The sequence below is a fragment of the Saccoglossus kowalevskii genome, chromosome 10, assembly GCF_978046115.1.
Source record: "Saccoglossus kowalevskii chromosome 10, keSacKowa6.1, whole genome shotgun sequence".
Classification (NCBI taxonomy): domain Eukaryota; kingdom Metazoa; phylum Hemichordata; class Enteropneusta; family Harrimaniidae; genus Saccoglossus; species Saccoglossus kowalevskii.
The window spans coordinates 37,445,395-37,464,578 of NC_140650.1; the positions used below are offsets into that span (position 1 = coordinate 37,445,395).

Genomic DNA, 19,184 nt, shown 5'->3' on the forward strand with positions numbered 1-19,184 from the left:
GTTTTAACAACTATTCCTAAATATTCAAAGATAACTCGAAAGAGCTTCGCCAAAATACTAAAATACATTCTGATTTAACTCGTGAAATAAATGTTGACAGTTGCACACATTATTTGTAACCTTAGCAACACAGCAGCAAACCACGAGTTCACATCGTGACTTCTTTTGTATGGATTTCTTAAGCCTCCATCTACTAGTATTTGACTATAATATAAACTAAAGGCATATTACTGCTCATAATCAGATTAAAATGATGTACGAGCTATTGTTATTACGACTACCTCGGGCGTTTGTTTTCGTTATCGATAATAATAACGATAAAACAATAATTTAATTAAATATACCTAAATATTCGTTTTGTAATTCATAGTATTTCCCTTGATACTTAACGTTTGATTGTTTTTAATTACTCGTAAACTAAATTTCCCATCTACGAATGGTATACACCGTCACAAACAACAGCGTATTCCTTCACCCACGTATGGTATTGATTAATTTGTAACAACGTTGCAATAAAAATAACCGTTAAGTAGCGTTTAGTTCATAGCATATGTTGGTGTAACATAATACCGCGTTTGAGCAAACTTTAATTTATTTTGTCATTTATATTAATCAAGTGAACGTTGTTCATTTAATTTATAACCATGACTTGTTATTGGGTTGTTGTGTTCTTGGAAGGCGTTGTCACGAAGAGAGCCCGCAGCGCCTAACCAATGTATAAATACTTGCGACTGCTTAACGAATGACATTTTTATCCAACTAATGTTGTCCGAGAAGACTGGGCTGTATCTCACTGTGAGCACCGTTTGTGAACTGGATAACGAGCACAAACAGAGGTATGTTTTTTTTTTTTTAGAAAATCATCATTATAGTGCTTGTGCTAAATCGGCTTTTATTGTTGTATAAGACAAATATTTACAATTGTATCGCAATTCACAGGCCCGGTACTTGTAGTTTCGTCGGTTGGTTAGATGTTTTACATACCAACTAACCCAAATTACAAAGGATTGTATTCCGAAGTACGATGCCATTCACAATTTGTTGAAAAATGTAACTGACTTTAAAACATGATGAGTTACTGCTCAATCAATCCTTGCAGTTCAGTTACTTCGAAAAGTACTGTTACTGCAGGGGCGATGTATTCAGTCAAATAAGAAGCTAGCCGAGTAGACATATTTGTTGATAAAACATCGAAAAATATATTTCTTCAAAATTCCAAAAAAATGATTTGTTAGAGCATGTAGTATTATCGATGCTGCTCGGCATTCTTTATCATTAAATTTATTTGTATTTTTTTTTAATCCGTGAGGGTGTAAACTGTTTTCAGCAGCACTGCAGGTGCAGCTAATATAACCATATAATTGCAGTCTTCCGAAACGAATTGTGTCCCAATTTAGCTCGGGTCATGCCAATTTGATAACAGACTGATAACGATTTTGTTATAGCTGAACTTTGCTATTAGAAAATGAAAGCAATTCACCTTTGCTCCTTAATCGAAACGGCTTCTACAGAGAAGCCAAGCGTCCTCCAATTGCGCAACTAATTGTAATAATTTTTTTCATATAATTTTGAATACCATTATTATTTGTAGATTAATGAACTAGTTGATGTATATGAAACCATTCGCTGAAACTATGTATACTTTTAAAGCTAAATACAGACTGATCTTATTCATAATATTCGTTTCTCTCATAACCAATGAGTGGTCGTAATCATCACATAATAAGTGATATTTATGTTGAACACAATTGTAATTATCAGAAATATTTGAGCTTTTGTGTTAGCAGTATTAGTATCCATGGCAACTGTCACTCAACAATATACCCAAATATTCATTAAATGATTATTGAATAGTGTTCTAGTTGTCAAGTTCTAATGTTTACGAATACTCAGTGTTAATTTGCTGAAAATCAAAAATGAGATACTGTGATAGGTATCTTTAGTATCTATGCGTATTTATAGAAATAGTATTGTATATTAGTTGATGTTACCATTTGTTCACACGTTGTACAGAACATTTGGTAGAATTTTTAACCAAGGTGTGTTGGAAAATGACAATAAATGACAATAATAATTATTTAGTTATTTTTGAAACGCTCTATATATTTGGTTGGATGAATGTTTTATTTTATATATATATTCGCCTTATTTGTGCAAATTTCACGATCAATGTTAACACCGGCCTCACTTTTTCTGTTAAGCTGCAATGGCTGTTCATTGTAAACTGCCCTCTATGTAATTCCGATCAAGATTATTTTTTTGTCAAATCAGAGATTATGAGAACATTCAAGGTTAGATTGTCCTTGAAACCTTGTAAACTATCATATACCGTCGGTATATTAAATGAAATACTATTCAATACTAAATTACAGGGTGTCTGCAAGTGCAACGATGCCGTAAATGAAGCAAGATTCGACAAAAGTGAAAATAAAACAACAAAATGTTGGGCTCACTTTTTAACCAAAATGTCATATTGAGTGCGTTCTCTCGACATAATCAGCTGCTGTCCCGTTAGGTGTCTTTATCTGATATTGTCAGTAAAGTTCGTTCATACGCTGATGATTAATTTTCCCTGGCAAAGGCGTAAGTGAATTACAGCCAATTTATTGACCAGTTGAAAACAGGTTGACAAAATGTCACTCATCTGCCAGAACAAATACACACTATGTATAATAAATATACTATATATCTGTACATATCAGGTGAGTTGTATTTTCCATAATTTGTTCATATTGAGTGTTATTTTCAATATGTTGTCCATATTCTGTTCAGCTAAGCGTGTCTATTCAGAGGAGGCACACAATTAATATATACCACAATCAATATATAACTTTTCAGAATTTATTTCCATCTTATCCAGTGCTCAGAGTGCTGGAAATCAGTTTATATAATCCGGGATGTAAATGTCATCAACCCAGCTTCTGTACAAAATGAACCTCACTTCAAATAATTGTGTGCTTCATCCCGTTTGGAAAGACCCCTTTGTACTAAAACATTTTGTCGATGCTAAGCTTACAGTCGAGCGAGATTTGATTCAACAAGCGAATGAAAGGTGGCTTGTCAACTCTGACATTCACTCATTTTAAGTGGAAATTGAATTGAATCCCTATTTTGTACTATGGCTTTACATTGCAATTCAGTGAGGAACTTAATGTGTCGTTATATAAAATAGAAATGCACGATGCCTTGACATTGCAATTCAGTGAGGAACTGAATGTGTCGTTATATAAAATAGAAATGCAATATGCCTTGAGATTGCAATTCAGTGTGTAACTTAATGTGTCGTTATGTAAACGAGAAATGGCTGCAATCTGTAAATTTGTAAGTAATGTGTGTGGAGGCATCATTCTTTATGTTTGAGAACAATAACCTAACTTCAATGATTGTTATGTCCTTTCCATTATTTATCTAGAGAGCGGCCTACAGTGTAACCATTTTTTTGCTCAAGCCTTATACAGCGATGCCACTTTTAGCTTGGTAGATTGTGTTACCGCCACATTATTCACACACGCCTCTGAAGCTCAATGTAAAACTATTTTCTTGTTCAATACATTGCAGTAGAAATGGATAAATTGTAAAGTCGAGACTGAAAGATGATCTCAACTTTTTGTACTATGTCTTATTGCTCAGCGTATGTAGGTGTTTCAGCAACAAACATTCGAATTCAAACCAGTATTATGTTGTGTTATTACAGCGTAGAATATGCCGTTATGCATTTCCGCTAGTTAATTTGCTCGTTAAATACAAATATATCATAATATCGGGTACGTGAATACGGCTTCCGGTCATTCTTGTAATTCGACAAAGTTAAAAGAAGATTTTTTTCTCACATCAATCGAATTTTCGCCTCAATGCAAATTACCGTCTTACATGCATTATTAAACCTGAAGACGACTGGGTTGCAGTACACGAATTGTGAAGTAACAATACTGTAGTAGTAGTATATTGTATTAATAACATAGTCCCGGTTTTTTAGATTGTTTGCCCATGCCCTTTAACATTTCTAGGTTTTATTCTTAAATAACGTTTATTCGATAATATTGATATCGATGCGATTCATACAAATCGCGCATTGTAATTGCAGTGTGGGTCAACAATATAAATGTTGATCTCATAATATTAAGTAGGTACAAACACGTTATTGCATAACATATTAATAATTAAAATGTAGTTTAAACAAATAACGTATACTTATTTTGTGTAATATTGTACAGTGTTAAGGGACTGTATTTTCGCCGTATTATGATACTAGGCATGTTTATGATTTTTTGGCTTAAGAGGAGCACATATACAATGTTTGCCTCAAACGTGCTGACCCAACTCAAGCATATCTTCCACTATTGTACCATATAGATTATAATTCACGAAATAAGTCAAAAATGGCCAAACATAATTATTTAAAGATTAAAAATGATTTCGCTGTAATCTTGTCAATACAATGTTTCGAAGAGATAAAACACAAGTCAGAGAATTTGGCTGATCTCAGGTATACAATAACGATTTATTTACCGTAAGATGATGGCAGGTCTCGATAATTATAACAAATATTAATATTAACAAAGTAAAGTATTATACTATTCATACATTGATGGTAGTTCTTTTTAATCATCAAGTCAAGTTGGATTTGTATCACGACTTTTGTTTGGGGAGTCAGTAGATATAACCATTACACTATAAAGGATTTGGTTGGGATAGATGAAGATGTTTAAATCATGCGTCACGTGCTATGCATGACAACGCAATGAATAATGTTTTTGTGAATATGACAACGTTCCACTGAACACAATGGGCCGGGGTAGTGTGCACTTTGTTCATGTTTACGTAGGCTTGTCGTAATATAAATGCTTCAACACTTCTTGTCGTCATGCTGTTTCAAGTGTAACAGCCATACTTATAGTGATCACACAGCACATGCTTTTGACAATTGTCGCAGGTGTTTTTCGTGGGAAGGCTTTCAAATGTGTTACAGAGTTGAGTGTCACACAATGGTCTTATTTTGTGTCTTAACCAGAATGTATTGCGAGCGGATGATTACTGACTCATGCAAAATAAAGTCTATGTTGTTTGTGTTCTAGTTGATCTAGTTAGGGACGTAACTATAATGAACTCTTTATACGTGCCACTCAATTGAAATCAACCATTTATCAGGGTGCAAATTAAAACCAAAATGACAAACGACATAACGTCGATATAACTACAAACGATGATTAATATTTCGAAATACGTGCAAGAATCTTGTATTATAAATATGAATACTGAAAATTCTGGCGGCTTGTCACGCATAGACCAATTTATACACATCTTATTTAGATCGCCGTTACATACAGCTGAATATAGTCTTCAATCCGAAGTCGCGATTGAAGTACAATTGGTGTTACAGTGTCTCGATGTATCATGCGGTTGTTTATATGTACTTGCCTGTATGATATGACCTACAATTGATTTGGTGTGATCTCACAGCATGATACTCACATTGTATACATATCAACATTAGTTATGCTAATTGAAAATAGGGTTGTGATGTCATACAGGTGCAGGTTCCTATTACAGTTAGAATATGAACTTTAATATTGAAACGATAACCCCATTGTGAAACCTCGAGTAGAACGAGAATATATGAGCAACATGATGAAAGCAGCTAAATTTGTGAAATATAAACGGTAGATGTTGGAAGGAAAGGGGAAGTGGGAGTGATTTGTCGTTTTTCATCACAAAATGCATTTTACTTCGTATATCCATTTAAGTTTTTTGTATTGATTTTATGCTGTTGTGCCGTATATTCATGGAATTTCATTCCCTCCCAAAAATAGTTGTTATTCTGCTACCTTTTCATATCGAGTTGTTCACGGATAGCGTTTTGTTCGCCACATACAAATGTCTCTTTGCATAACAATAACGTGGATTTTTTACCAGCGACTTCCATCCCGACTCGATGATTGGATATTTCTGACAATAACGAATCATCAAAGCGAGTAAATCGTAAATCCTATTATTGTAACCATATACTATAACTATACAACTATGCACCGTATTTGATAAGACGTAGATTGCAATTCGAGAACAAATGAATCTCAAAAACGTTTACAAGTGCGTTACTATTCGTTGCCACACGGACACGACAACATTTTACATTATCAGACATGTGTTCATAATATAATGGTTATGTAATTCTTTTTCATTTGAATTTAACTTCAACTAATCCCATAATGCAATGTCCGAGCAACATCAGGGGGCTTTAACAATAATATCACATCATGATGAAGACAAACTAACAATGTTATAAACGTAGTTAATTAATGTCAAATTACTTTTAAAGTTTTAGATAACATATAAATAATCAATCTAGTTATTGTCTAATAATAAATGAATAAATACATTAGTTTTTGATCTCGTATATCACGGTATGTGTGCAAAATAAACTACATTTTCTCTTCAATAGCATTTACATTGTGCTAGAAAATAAAATAAAGTTTGTTATGAATTTGTTCCCAATTTACATTTTGCACATTGAGTAATATACATGCACTTAGTCTAGGTATTTCCAATTTATTTTCCTATTTCCTGGCATAGAATTGCTTCATTCTATCTCTTATATTTGGAAAATGGCATTCTCAAGATTGCTAAATGAACGTCTACACCTGTGAACTTTCGAATAGAAAGCCTTTAAACACACTTTAAACATATCATTCCTAATTGAATAGCTCTTACCAGTATTGGGCGACTTTCAATTATTAATTGTCTAATAAATGTGAAATGTGAAGATATAGAGTCTGCGTACAAATATTGTTAATGGAAACATGAATATTACAGTTTTCCAATAACTGTATTGCTCCATTATGCCGATTTGCTAAGCAACCATACGTTCACACGAACTGTGGCTTTACATAAAAAATGCCTTAGACAAATTTCGATTTTGCAGATTAGACGAAAATAAATACTTTACATTAATTTCAGTAAGTGATTTTGGGAAGAAAGGGTCTTCCCAATAAGCAAACTTTTGTCAGCAAAGCAAGTCTCAACTTAGCAACTAGCGTCCCAGTGAGTTAACAAAGCAACCATTTAAACATTGTGTGTTTTTATTGGTTACCATTGGAAACTCGGCGTCGAATTCGATAGAGATTTGTTGCGTCCTTTGCGTGCGTGCATCAGTGTCGCGTCATTTCTTGGACATTCCTGGACACAATGAAATTCATTAGTACGTTGATTTTATTTTGTTTCATTGACATGTATTTTTTTATCCCAAAAACATTATTTCAACATGTCACCAACTGTTTCTCATGTATGACAGAGCTGATTTCATTTAATCTCGGCATTTACATCACACATTACATGTTTGTGATTATGTTCAAAATTGTTGACTGGAAGCCAGCTATGTTCTCGCCAATTTTCTGGAACACTTTGCCCATTATATTATTGGTACAAAGGCAATTTGAAATCATGATGCGTGTAAAACAAAGTAACTTCGTACCACAAAGTCACTTCGTTGCAGGTTACGTCGCACCACACAGTCACTTTGTTGCAGGTTACGTCGCACCACACAGTCACTTCGTTGCAGGTTACGTTGCACCACACAGTCACTTCGTTGCAGGTTATGTCGCACCACACAGTCACTTCGTTGCAGGTTACGTCGCACCACACAGTCACTTCGTTGCAGGTTACGTCGCACCACACAGCCACTTCGTTGCAGGCTACATCGCACCACACAGCCACTTCGTTGCAGGTTACGTCACACCACAAAGTCAGTTCGCTGCAGGTTACGTCGCACCACACAGTCGATTCGTTGCAGGTTACGCCGCACCGCACAGTCACTTCGTTGCAGGTTATGTCGCACCACACAGTCACTTTGTTGCAGGTAACGTCGCACCACACAGTCACTTCATTGCAGGTTACGTTGCACCACACAGTCACTTCGTTGCAGGTTACGTCGCACCACACAGTCACTTCGTTGCAGGTTACGTCGCAACACACAGTCACTTCGTTGCAGGTTACGTCGCACCACACAGCCACTTCGTTGCAGGTTACGTCGCACCACACAGTCACTTCGTTGCAGGTTACGTCGCACCACACAGTCACTTCGTTGCAGGTTACGTCACACCACACAGTCACTTCGATGCAGGTTACGTCGCACCACACAGTCACTTCGTTGCAGGTTAGTCGCACCACACAGTCACTTCATTGCAGGTTACATCGCACCACACAGTCACTTCGTTGCAGGTTACGTTGCACCACACAGTCACTTCATTGCAGGTTACGTCGCACCACACAGTTACTTCGTTGCAGGTTACGTTGCACCACACAGTCACTTCGTTGCAGGTTACGTCGCACCACAAAGTCACTACTTTGCAGGTTACGTCACACCACACAGTCACTTCGTTGCAGGTTACGTCGCACCACACAGTCACTTCGTTGCAGGTTAGTCGCACCACACAGTCACTTCGTTCAAGGCTACATCGCACCACACAGTCACTTCATTGCAGGTGACGTCGCACCACACAGTCACTTCGTTGCAGGTTACGTCGCACCACACAGTCACTTCATTGCAGGTTACGTCGCACCACACAGTCACTTCGTTGCAGGTTACGTCGCACCACACAGTCACTTCGTTGCAGGTTACGTCGCACCAACACAGTCACTTCGTTTCAGGTTATGTCGCACCACACAATCACTTCGTTGCAGGTTACGTCGCACCACACAGTCACTTCGTTGCAGGTTACGTCGCACCACACAGTCACTTCGTTGCAGTTTACGTCGCACCACACAGTCACTTCGTTGCAGGTTACGTCGCACCACACAGTCACTTCATTGCAGGTTACGTCGCACCACATAGTCACTTCGTTGCAGGTTACATCGCACCACACAGTCACTACGTTGCAGGTTACGTCGCACCACACAGTCACTTCGTTGCAGGTTACGTCGCACCACACAGTCAATTCGTGACATTTAGTGGTTTATCATTTCGTACATTTGATTTCCACACGTCACAAACAATTAATTATAACTTCTATGATACGGCGGGTATATCATTTTGATATACATTCACACCAACAAAAGATCCAATTCAATAATAATAATGATAACGGTAATTACTTCTACCATGCAATGTAGCTTAATAGCTAGATAATAAAAGTCAGAAAGTAGTAGGTTTTGATTATTGTCGGGTTACATAGTGTATGTGTTCTGTCACGAGGTCACGGGAGAATACCAAATATTAACCTAAAATGCCAAATAATATGCAATAGTTTTACCTAGTGTTCGGGTTTTTAAAGGGCGGTTGTCGTCGCGCCACGCATGTGCGAGATATATGTGTCTCATATAAACAAAGATAGCGAGTTTGACAGTTGCGCCGACCAACGAGTACGACCTGAGACGTTTCAAAGCTTCAATTAGGTAATTTTCATGTGATTGAAAGTTATCGAAGGAGTCACCGGTGACAATTAGTGCAAGTCGCGCCCAGGTCAAACCTCATACTTACTTATGATTTCCATTAGAAGAGCGCATTGGAATGTGGGAGAATCAATGTTTATCACACAAATGACACACATGCGTGGCTCGACGACCACTGCGCTTTAACCGATATAAAAGTACACCATCGGTGTAATTTAGACTGATGGGCACCAGTATAGTTCAATATGTACATATAATTAGAAGCAATTGTGTATATCGGTCAATCTTTTCACATATGACGTCATACATGAAATATGTGAAACCATAGTTTATTAGGTGCAAAAAATATATGCTTGATACAATTTTCTCCGGCCGCATTGCCCCTGCAAACGTTCAGTGATAAACGCGATCCTCACCACGCACCAACGCAACTACCTGATTGGCAAAATGTTGGGGGCTACGAAATTACGCACTGTAGTCCCCGCCGAAAGGTCGAAAACGATTCCACGACCAGAGGGAGAAACTGCATTCTTTACTCGACACGTATATCAACGACATACATTTGTTAAACAATACATAATAACTGGCCAGGAAAATAACAAATTTTAAAATTAAGAACATAGTATAATAACTCAAAGCCCAGGACTAACTAGTACGTGTGTAGGAATGTTCGGTACCTGACGCGTCGTCGTCGGCGGCATCGTCGCCCGCGGAATTTTAGGTAACCCACGACAGGAGTTAACGAGTTGAAGAGTCGAATTCTACCACAACGCCAGGGCTTCCTTCCCAGTTTCACTTCATACTGATTTTAAACGCGGTTTCGACTACGGTATAATTACGTAGATTTGCTTGCCATATTTCAGGGCCATGCAAAGCGTAGACCTCCTTTTTGTAAAAGAAGTCCAGCCGCAGAAACTGTCTCACTTTTTAAATACCATGATGTCCTGCGACACATGTTCATTCATTAACACGGATACTGTCCAGTTTTTTTTCCAAGGGTGATATCGAGGTCACATAAAAAGACGAACCTTTTTTCCGTGTAGTGTCAAATGCGTCTACTTACTTGGCTATAAAGCCTACCTCTGGGCTGTTATCGATTTGAACTACGACAATATATTATTAGATACATAATTACATCTCACGCGTAATAACAATTGCGTCTTTTTAACAATACATAATTAGTTTCTTATATTATGTTCCAACGGTGAATGGGTAATTAATCAGTTAGACCTTTACGAGATGACCATATTGTTCGACGTGACTGTATTTTTATATGTAAGCCAATTTTGTTGTTGTGTGTCCTGAAATACAAACGGTAAGTTTCTTGTAAATGTCACGACGTGATGTTTGTTCACAACTTGGAATAACGACGAATACACACAGTGCAGCAGAAAGCTGATTCGTTCCTGTTTGACGAGTATCATTTGCATAAATAACTACAGGTTCAGGATTTTGTCATGTCTTGCTATTTACTGTCTTCTACTAAATTGCCGACCTTGACACTTGGCAAAATATAGAATGCAGATACTCGAAGCGAATAAGCAGCCTGTAACAACATCAGAAACCACAATCATATTTAAATGTAGGGAGAAATACACGAATGCCAATCAAGGGGTACTGACGCTTGTTACAAAATGCATATGAACATTTGTGGATGTTACCAAAATTAATTTGAATTATTAAACTCGTGGCTTACATTAGTATTTCAGTAATGGATTTATTAATGTTTCTAATTTAATCCAGTCCAACATATGATATTTTGTTCATTTTATTTTAAATCTTTAAGGTATTTAATAAAGAGTTCGCAAAGTCAGCTAGCATTCATTACCTCAGTTATTCTCTGTACATTTGACTCTTGCCGTCGCTTTAGTGCCAACACATATGATCTACACCAATTAAGCTCCCAATATGCACTTGTAAATTTATTTTTATAATAACCATACAACCGATTGTCCGTTTTACTAAATAATATGAGTAATTTATGCACATATGACATAGTATTGATTCGCATATAGTGTAGCATACAAATCAGATGCACGAGTATGAACCGAATATTTTTTCAGCTATTCTGTATTTTTCATGTCATTATAGTTATTCATTTGAACCACTAAAAATATGTATATCATATGTATGGTAACGATCCGGACGTGCGAACTTAACACAGGGTCTGTAGATAATCATGAATTAATAAAATATCCTTCAAACATTGGTGTAGATAACTGCGCATTATAGGCATAAATGTGTTTTAAAAAAGGGCCTTACCATTTTCCAAGGAGAATTCTAGTTTATGGTGTTACGTATGCAACCGATGATTTTACATATTCGTCATACTCAGTGGTTTTCTAAGAGATTTGTGCTGTCGCTTACAGTTAAACTGTGAATATGATTCGGTGAATAAGGCAATGAACTCTGAACTGGTACTCGTGTTTTAGTTTTAGTATCTCCATGATATTGCGTTAGCTGGAAGTGGAATGTAAGTCATATAACGCAAACTAACGTATATGTATAAGTATTTTTGCGAATAAAAAAACTTTAATAACCTAGACTAGATCAGAGATAGTTGTTACTGTCTGATGTGCTATATTACCAATTTTTTCAATTATTTGTTGTACACAAAGAACAATGTTATTATTGAACTGGGATGTGCACGTGCGCGAGATAATATTTATCGACGCTTCACGTTGACGTCATTACTGTAATAAACTGAGCAAAACTGAGAAAGCAATAACATTTATTGTTGAATGAGCAAACAGAAGAATTGCGGCGTCTGTTCGGTATATTGCATTTCGGTCACACAATGTTCAAGTGAATAGTGATCGATCGAAGTTAATTAAAAAAATCAACTAACCATCTCGCATACGTTAATGCATTCATGGAACGTCCCCAAAAGACAACTGAACATATCCCGCGTTAAGAACTGTGACACAAACTATTTCAAAAATGAGATCACCTTCGTGTTATTCTTGTATGTGACGAACGTACTGAGATCAACGATTCTACCGCTCGAAAAAGAATGTCAGATATTATATCAAAACATGCCAATTACTACATTGAAAGCATCCCCATAAAACATGAAATTGACGCTGATCATTCGGACGTGTTTTTTACCAGACCTACAAGTAATTACGCATGTTATTTATATTCATTAATTTCAATAGCCTGCCACGAATTAAGACAGATACGATGCGATTGGCATGTTAAATCTCATACTCAACAAAAACAAAAACAAAAATCTCAGATGATGGATGGCTGTTCTATGAATTCAACAAAAACAGATCACAAGTTTGTTCCGCTTATCCCGTTTATGCTTATTAGGTTTAATTACTGCTGTTTGCGTTGTACAATAATCACCGAATGCACGTACAACAATCACTGCATGCATAGTACATAAATCACTAAATGCATTTTACATAAATCACTAAATGCATTGTACATAAATCACTACATGCATTTTACATAAATCACTAAATGCATTGTACATAAATCACTAAATGCATTTTACAACAATCACTACATGCATTGTACATAAATCACTAAATGCATTTTACTACAATCACTTCATGCATTCTACTACAATCACTAAATGCATTGTACATAAATCACTAAATACATTGTACATAAGTCACTAAATGCATTGTACATAAATCACTAAATGCATTGTACATAAATCACTAAATGCATTTTACAACAGTCACTACATGCATTGTACATAAATCACTAAATGCATTTTACAACAATCACTACATGCATTTTACATAAATCACTAAATGCATTTTACAACAATCACTACATGCATTGTACATACATCACTAAATGCATTGTACATAAATCACTAAATGCATTTTACAACAATCACAACATGCATTGTACATAAATCACTAAATGCATTGTACATAAATCACTAAATTCATTTTACAACAATCACTACATGCATTGTACATAAATCACTAAATGCATTGTACATATATCAGTAAATGCATTGTACATAAATCACTAAATGCATTTTACATAAATCACTACATGCATTGTACATAAATCACTAAATGCATTGTACATAAATCACTAAATGCATTGTACAACAATCACTACATGCATTGTACATAAATCACTAAATGCATTGTACATAAATCACTAAATGCATTTTACAACAATCACTACATGCATTGTACATAAATCACTACATGCATTTTACAAAAATCACTACAAGTATTGTACATAAATCACTACATGCATTGTGCATTAATCACTAAATACATTGTACATAAGTCACTAAATGCATTGTACATAAATCACTAAATGCATTGTACATAAATCACTAAATGCATTTTACAACAATCACTACATGCATTGTACATAAATCACTAAATGCATTGTACATAAATAACTAAATGCATTTTACAACAATCACTACATGCATTGTACATAAATCACTAAATGCATTGTACATAAATCACTAAATGCATCTTACAACAATCACTACATGCATTGTACATAAATCACTAAATGCATTGTACATAAATCACTAAATGCATTGTACATAAATCACTAAATGCATTGTACATAAATCACTAAATGCATTTTACAACAATCACTACATGCATTGTACATAAATCACTAAATGCATTTTACAACAATCACTACATGCATTTTACATAAATCACTAAATGCATTTTACAACAATCACTACATGCATTGTACATAAATCACTAAATGCATTTACATAAATCACTAAATGCATTTTACATAAATCACTAAATGCGTTGTACATAAATCACTAAATGCATTTTATAACAATCACAACATGCATTGTACATAAATCACTAAATGCATTGTACATAAATCACTAAATTCATTTTACAACAATCTCTACATGCATTGTACATAAATCACTAAATGCATTGTACATTAATCAGTAAATGCATTGTACATAAATCACTAAATGCATTTTACATAAATCACTACATGCATTGTACATAAATCACTAAATGCATTGTACATAAATCACTAAATGCATTGTACAACAAACACTACATGCATTGTACATAAATCACTAAATGCATTGTACATAAATCACTAAATGCATTTTACAACAATCACTACATGCATTGTACATAAATCACTACATGCATTTTACAAAAAATCACTACAAGTATTGTACATAAATCACTACATGCATTGTACATAAATCACTACATGCATTGTACATAAATCACTACATGCATTTTACAACAATCACTACATGCATTGTACATAAATCACTAAATGCATTGTACAACAATCACCACATGCATTGTACATAAATCACTAAATGCATTTTACAACAATCACTACATGCATTGTACATAAATCACTACATGCATTTTACAAAAATCACTACAAGTATTGTACATAAATCACTACATGCATTGTACATAAATCACTAAATGCATTGTACAACAATCACTAAATGCATTGTACAACAATCACTACATGCATTGTACATAAATCACTAAATGCATTGTACATAAATCACTAAATGCATTTTACAACAATCACTGCATGCATTTTACACAAATCACTACATGCATTTTACAACAATCACTACATGCATTGTACATAAATCACTAAATGCATTTTACAACAATCACAACATGCATTGTACATAAATCACTAAATGCATTGTACATAAATCACTAAATGCACTGTACAACAATCACTACATGCATTGTACATAAATCACTAAATGCATTGTACATAAATCGCTAAATGCATTTTACAACAATCACTGCATGCATTTTACACAAACCACTACATGCATTTTACAACAATCACTACATGCATTGTACATAAATCACTAAATGCATTTTACAACAATCACTACATGCATTGTACATAAATCACTAAATGCATTTTACAACAATCACTACATGCATTGTACATAAATCACTAAATGCATTTTACAACAATCACTACATGCATTTTACATAAATCACTAAATGCATTTTACATAAATCACTAAATGCATTTTACATAAATCACTAAATGCATTGTACATAAATCACTAAATGCATTTTACAACAATCACTACATGCATTGTACATAAATCACTAAATGCATTTTACAACAATCACTACATGCATTCTACATAAATCACTAAATGCATTTTACATAAATCACTAAATGCATTTTACATAAATCACTAAATGCATTGTACATATATCACTAAATGCATTTTACAACAATCACAATATGCATTGTACATAAATCACTAAATGCATTGTACATAAATCACTAAATGCATTGTACAACAATCACTACATGCATTGTACATAAATCACTAAATGCATTGTACATAAATCGCTAAATACATTTTACAACAATCACTGCATGCATTGTACATAAATCACTACATGCATTTTACAACAATCACTACATGCATTGTACATAAATCACTAAATGCATTGTACAAAAATCACTACATGCATTGTACATAAATCACTAAATGCATTTTACAACAATCACTACATGCATTGTACATAAATCACTACATGCATTTTACAAAAATCACTACAAGTATTGTACATAAATCACTAAATGCATTTTACAACAATCACTACATGCATTGTACATAAATCACTAAATGCATTTACATAAATCACTAAATGCATTTTACATAAATCACTAAATGCATTGTACATAAATCACTAAATGCATTTTATAACAATCACAACATGCATTGTACATAAATCACTAAATGCATTGTACATAAATCACTAAATTCATTTTACAACAATCACTACATGCATTGTGCATAAATCACTAAATGCATTGTACATAAATCAGTAAATGCATTGTACATAAATCACTAAATGCATTTTACATAAATCACTACATGCATTGTACATAAATCACTAAATGCATTGTACATAAATCACTAAATGCATTGTACAACAAACACTACATGCATTGTACATAAATCACTAAATGCATTGTACATAAATCACTAAATGCATTTTACAACAATCACTACATGCATTGTACATAAATCACTACATGCATTTTACAAAAAATCACTACAAGTATTGTACATAAATCACTACATGCATTGTACATAAATCACTACATGCATTGTACATAAATCACTACATGCATTTTACAACAATCACTACATGCATTGTACATAAATCACTAAATGCATTGTACAACAATCACCACATGCATTGTACATAAATCACTAAATGCATTTTACAACAATCACTACATGCATTGTACATAAATCACTACATGCATTTTACAAAAATCACTACAAGTATTGTACATAAATCACTACATGCATTGTACATAAATCACTAAATGCATTGTACAACAATCACTAAATGCATTGTACAACAATCACTACATGCATTGTACATAAATCACTAAATGCATTGTACATAAATCACTAAATGCATTTTACAACAATCACTGCATGCATTTTACACAAATCACTACATGCATTTTACAACAATCACTACATGCATTGTACATAAATCACTAAATGCATTTTACAACAATCACTACATGCATTGTACATAAATCACTAAATGCATTTTACAACAATCACTAAATGCATTGTACATAAATCACTAAATGCATTTTACATAAATCACTAAATGCATTTTACATAAATCACTAAATGCATTGTACATAAATCACTAAATGCATTTTACAACAATCACAACATGCATTGTACATAAATCACTAAATGCATTGTACATAAGTCACTAAATGCACTGTACAACAATCACTACATGCATTGTACATAAATCACTAAATGCATTGTACATAAATCGCTAAATGCATTTTACAACAATCACTGCATGCATTTTACACAAACCACTACATGCATTTTACAACAATCACTACATGCATTGTACATAAATCACTAAATGCATTTTACAACAATCACTACATGCATTTTACAACAATCACTACATGCATTGTACATAAATCACTAAATGCATTTTACAACAATCACTACATGCATTCTACATAAATCACTAAATGTATTTTACATAAATCACTAAATGCATTTTACATAAATCACTAAATGCATTGTACATAAATCACTAAATGCATTTTACAACAATCACAACATGCATTGTACATAAATCACTAAATGCATTGTACATAAATCACTAAATGCATTGTACAACAATCACTACATGCATTGTACATAAATCACTAAATGCATTGTACATAAATCGCTAAATACATTTTACAACAATCACTGCATGCATTGTACATAAATCACTACATGCATTTTACAACAATCACTACATGCATTGTACATAAATCACTAAATGCATTGTACAACAATCACTACATGCATTGTACATAAATCACTTCATGCATTTTACAAAAATCACTACAAGTATTGTACATAAATCACTAAATGCATTTTACAACAATCACTACATGCATTGTACATAAATCACTAAATGCATTTTACAACAATCACTACATGCATTGTACATAAATCACTAAATGCATTTTACAACAATCACTACATGCATTTTACATAAATCACTAAATGCATTTTACATAAATCACTACATGCATTTTACATAAATCACTAAATGCATTGTACATAAATCACTAAATGCATTTTACAACAATCACTACATGCATTGTACATAAATCACTAAATGCATTTTACAACAATCACTACATGCATTCTACATCAATCACTAAATGCATTTTACATAAATTACTAAATGCATTTTACATAAATCACTAAATGCATTGTACATAAATCACTAAATGCATTTTACAACAATCACAACATGCATTGTACATAAATCACTAAATGCATTGAACATAAATCACTAAATGCATTGTACAACAATCACTACATGCATTGTACATAAATCACTAAATGCATTGTACATAAATCGCTAAATGCATTTTACAACAATCACTGCATGCATTTTACACAAATCACTACATGCATTTTACAACAATCACTACATGCATTGTACATAAATCACTAAATGCATTTTACAACAATCACTACATGCATTGTACATAAATCACTAAATGCATTTTACAACAATCACTACATGCATTTTACATAAATCACTAAATGCATTTTACATAAATCACTAAATGCATTTTACATAAATTACTAAATGCATTGTACATAAATCACTAAATGTATTTTACAACAATCACAACATGCATTGTACATAAATCACTAAATGCATTGTACATAAATCACTAAATGCATTGTACAACAATCACTACATGCATTGTACATAAATCACTAAATGCATTGTACATAAATCGCTAAATGCATTTTACAACAATCACTGCATGCATTGCACATAAATCACTACATGCATTTTACAACAATCACTACATGCATTGTACATAAATCACTAAATGCATTGTACAACAATCACTACATGCATTGTACATAAATCACTAAATGCATTTTACAACAATCACTACATGCATTGTACATAAATCACTACATGCATTTTACATAAATCACTACAAGTATTGTACATCAATCACTACATGCATTGTACATAAATCACTAAATGCATTGTACATAAATCACTAAATGCATTGTACAACAATCACTACATGCATTGTACATAAATCACTAAATGCATTGTACATAAATCACTAAATGCATTTTACAACAATCACTGCATGCATTTTACACAAATCACTACATGCATTTTACAACAATCACTACATGCATTGTACATAAATCACTAAATGCATTTTACAACAATCACAACATGCATTGTACATAAATCACTAAATGCATT

At 33.7% G+C, this 19,184-nt stretch overlaps 1 protein-coding gene across 1 annotated transcript in view; it reads left to right on the forward strand.

Moving 5' to 3' along the window:
- Window positions 1-770: 770 nt before the first annotated feature.
- Window positions 771-19,184, forward strand: part of LOC144352389 (uncharacterized) — a 206,004-nt gene continuing 187,590 nt past the window's right edge. The window contains exon 1 of the mRNA XM_085504576.1: window positions 771-836. The gene's annotated coding sequence lies outside the window, so the exon portion shown is untranslated. The remainder of the gene's footprint in view (window positions 837-19,184) is intronic.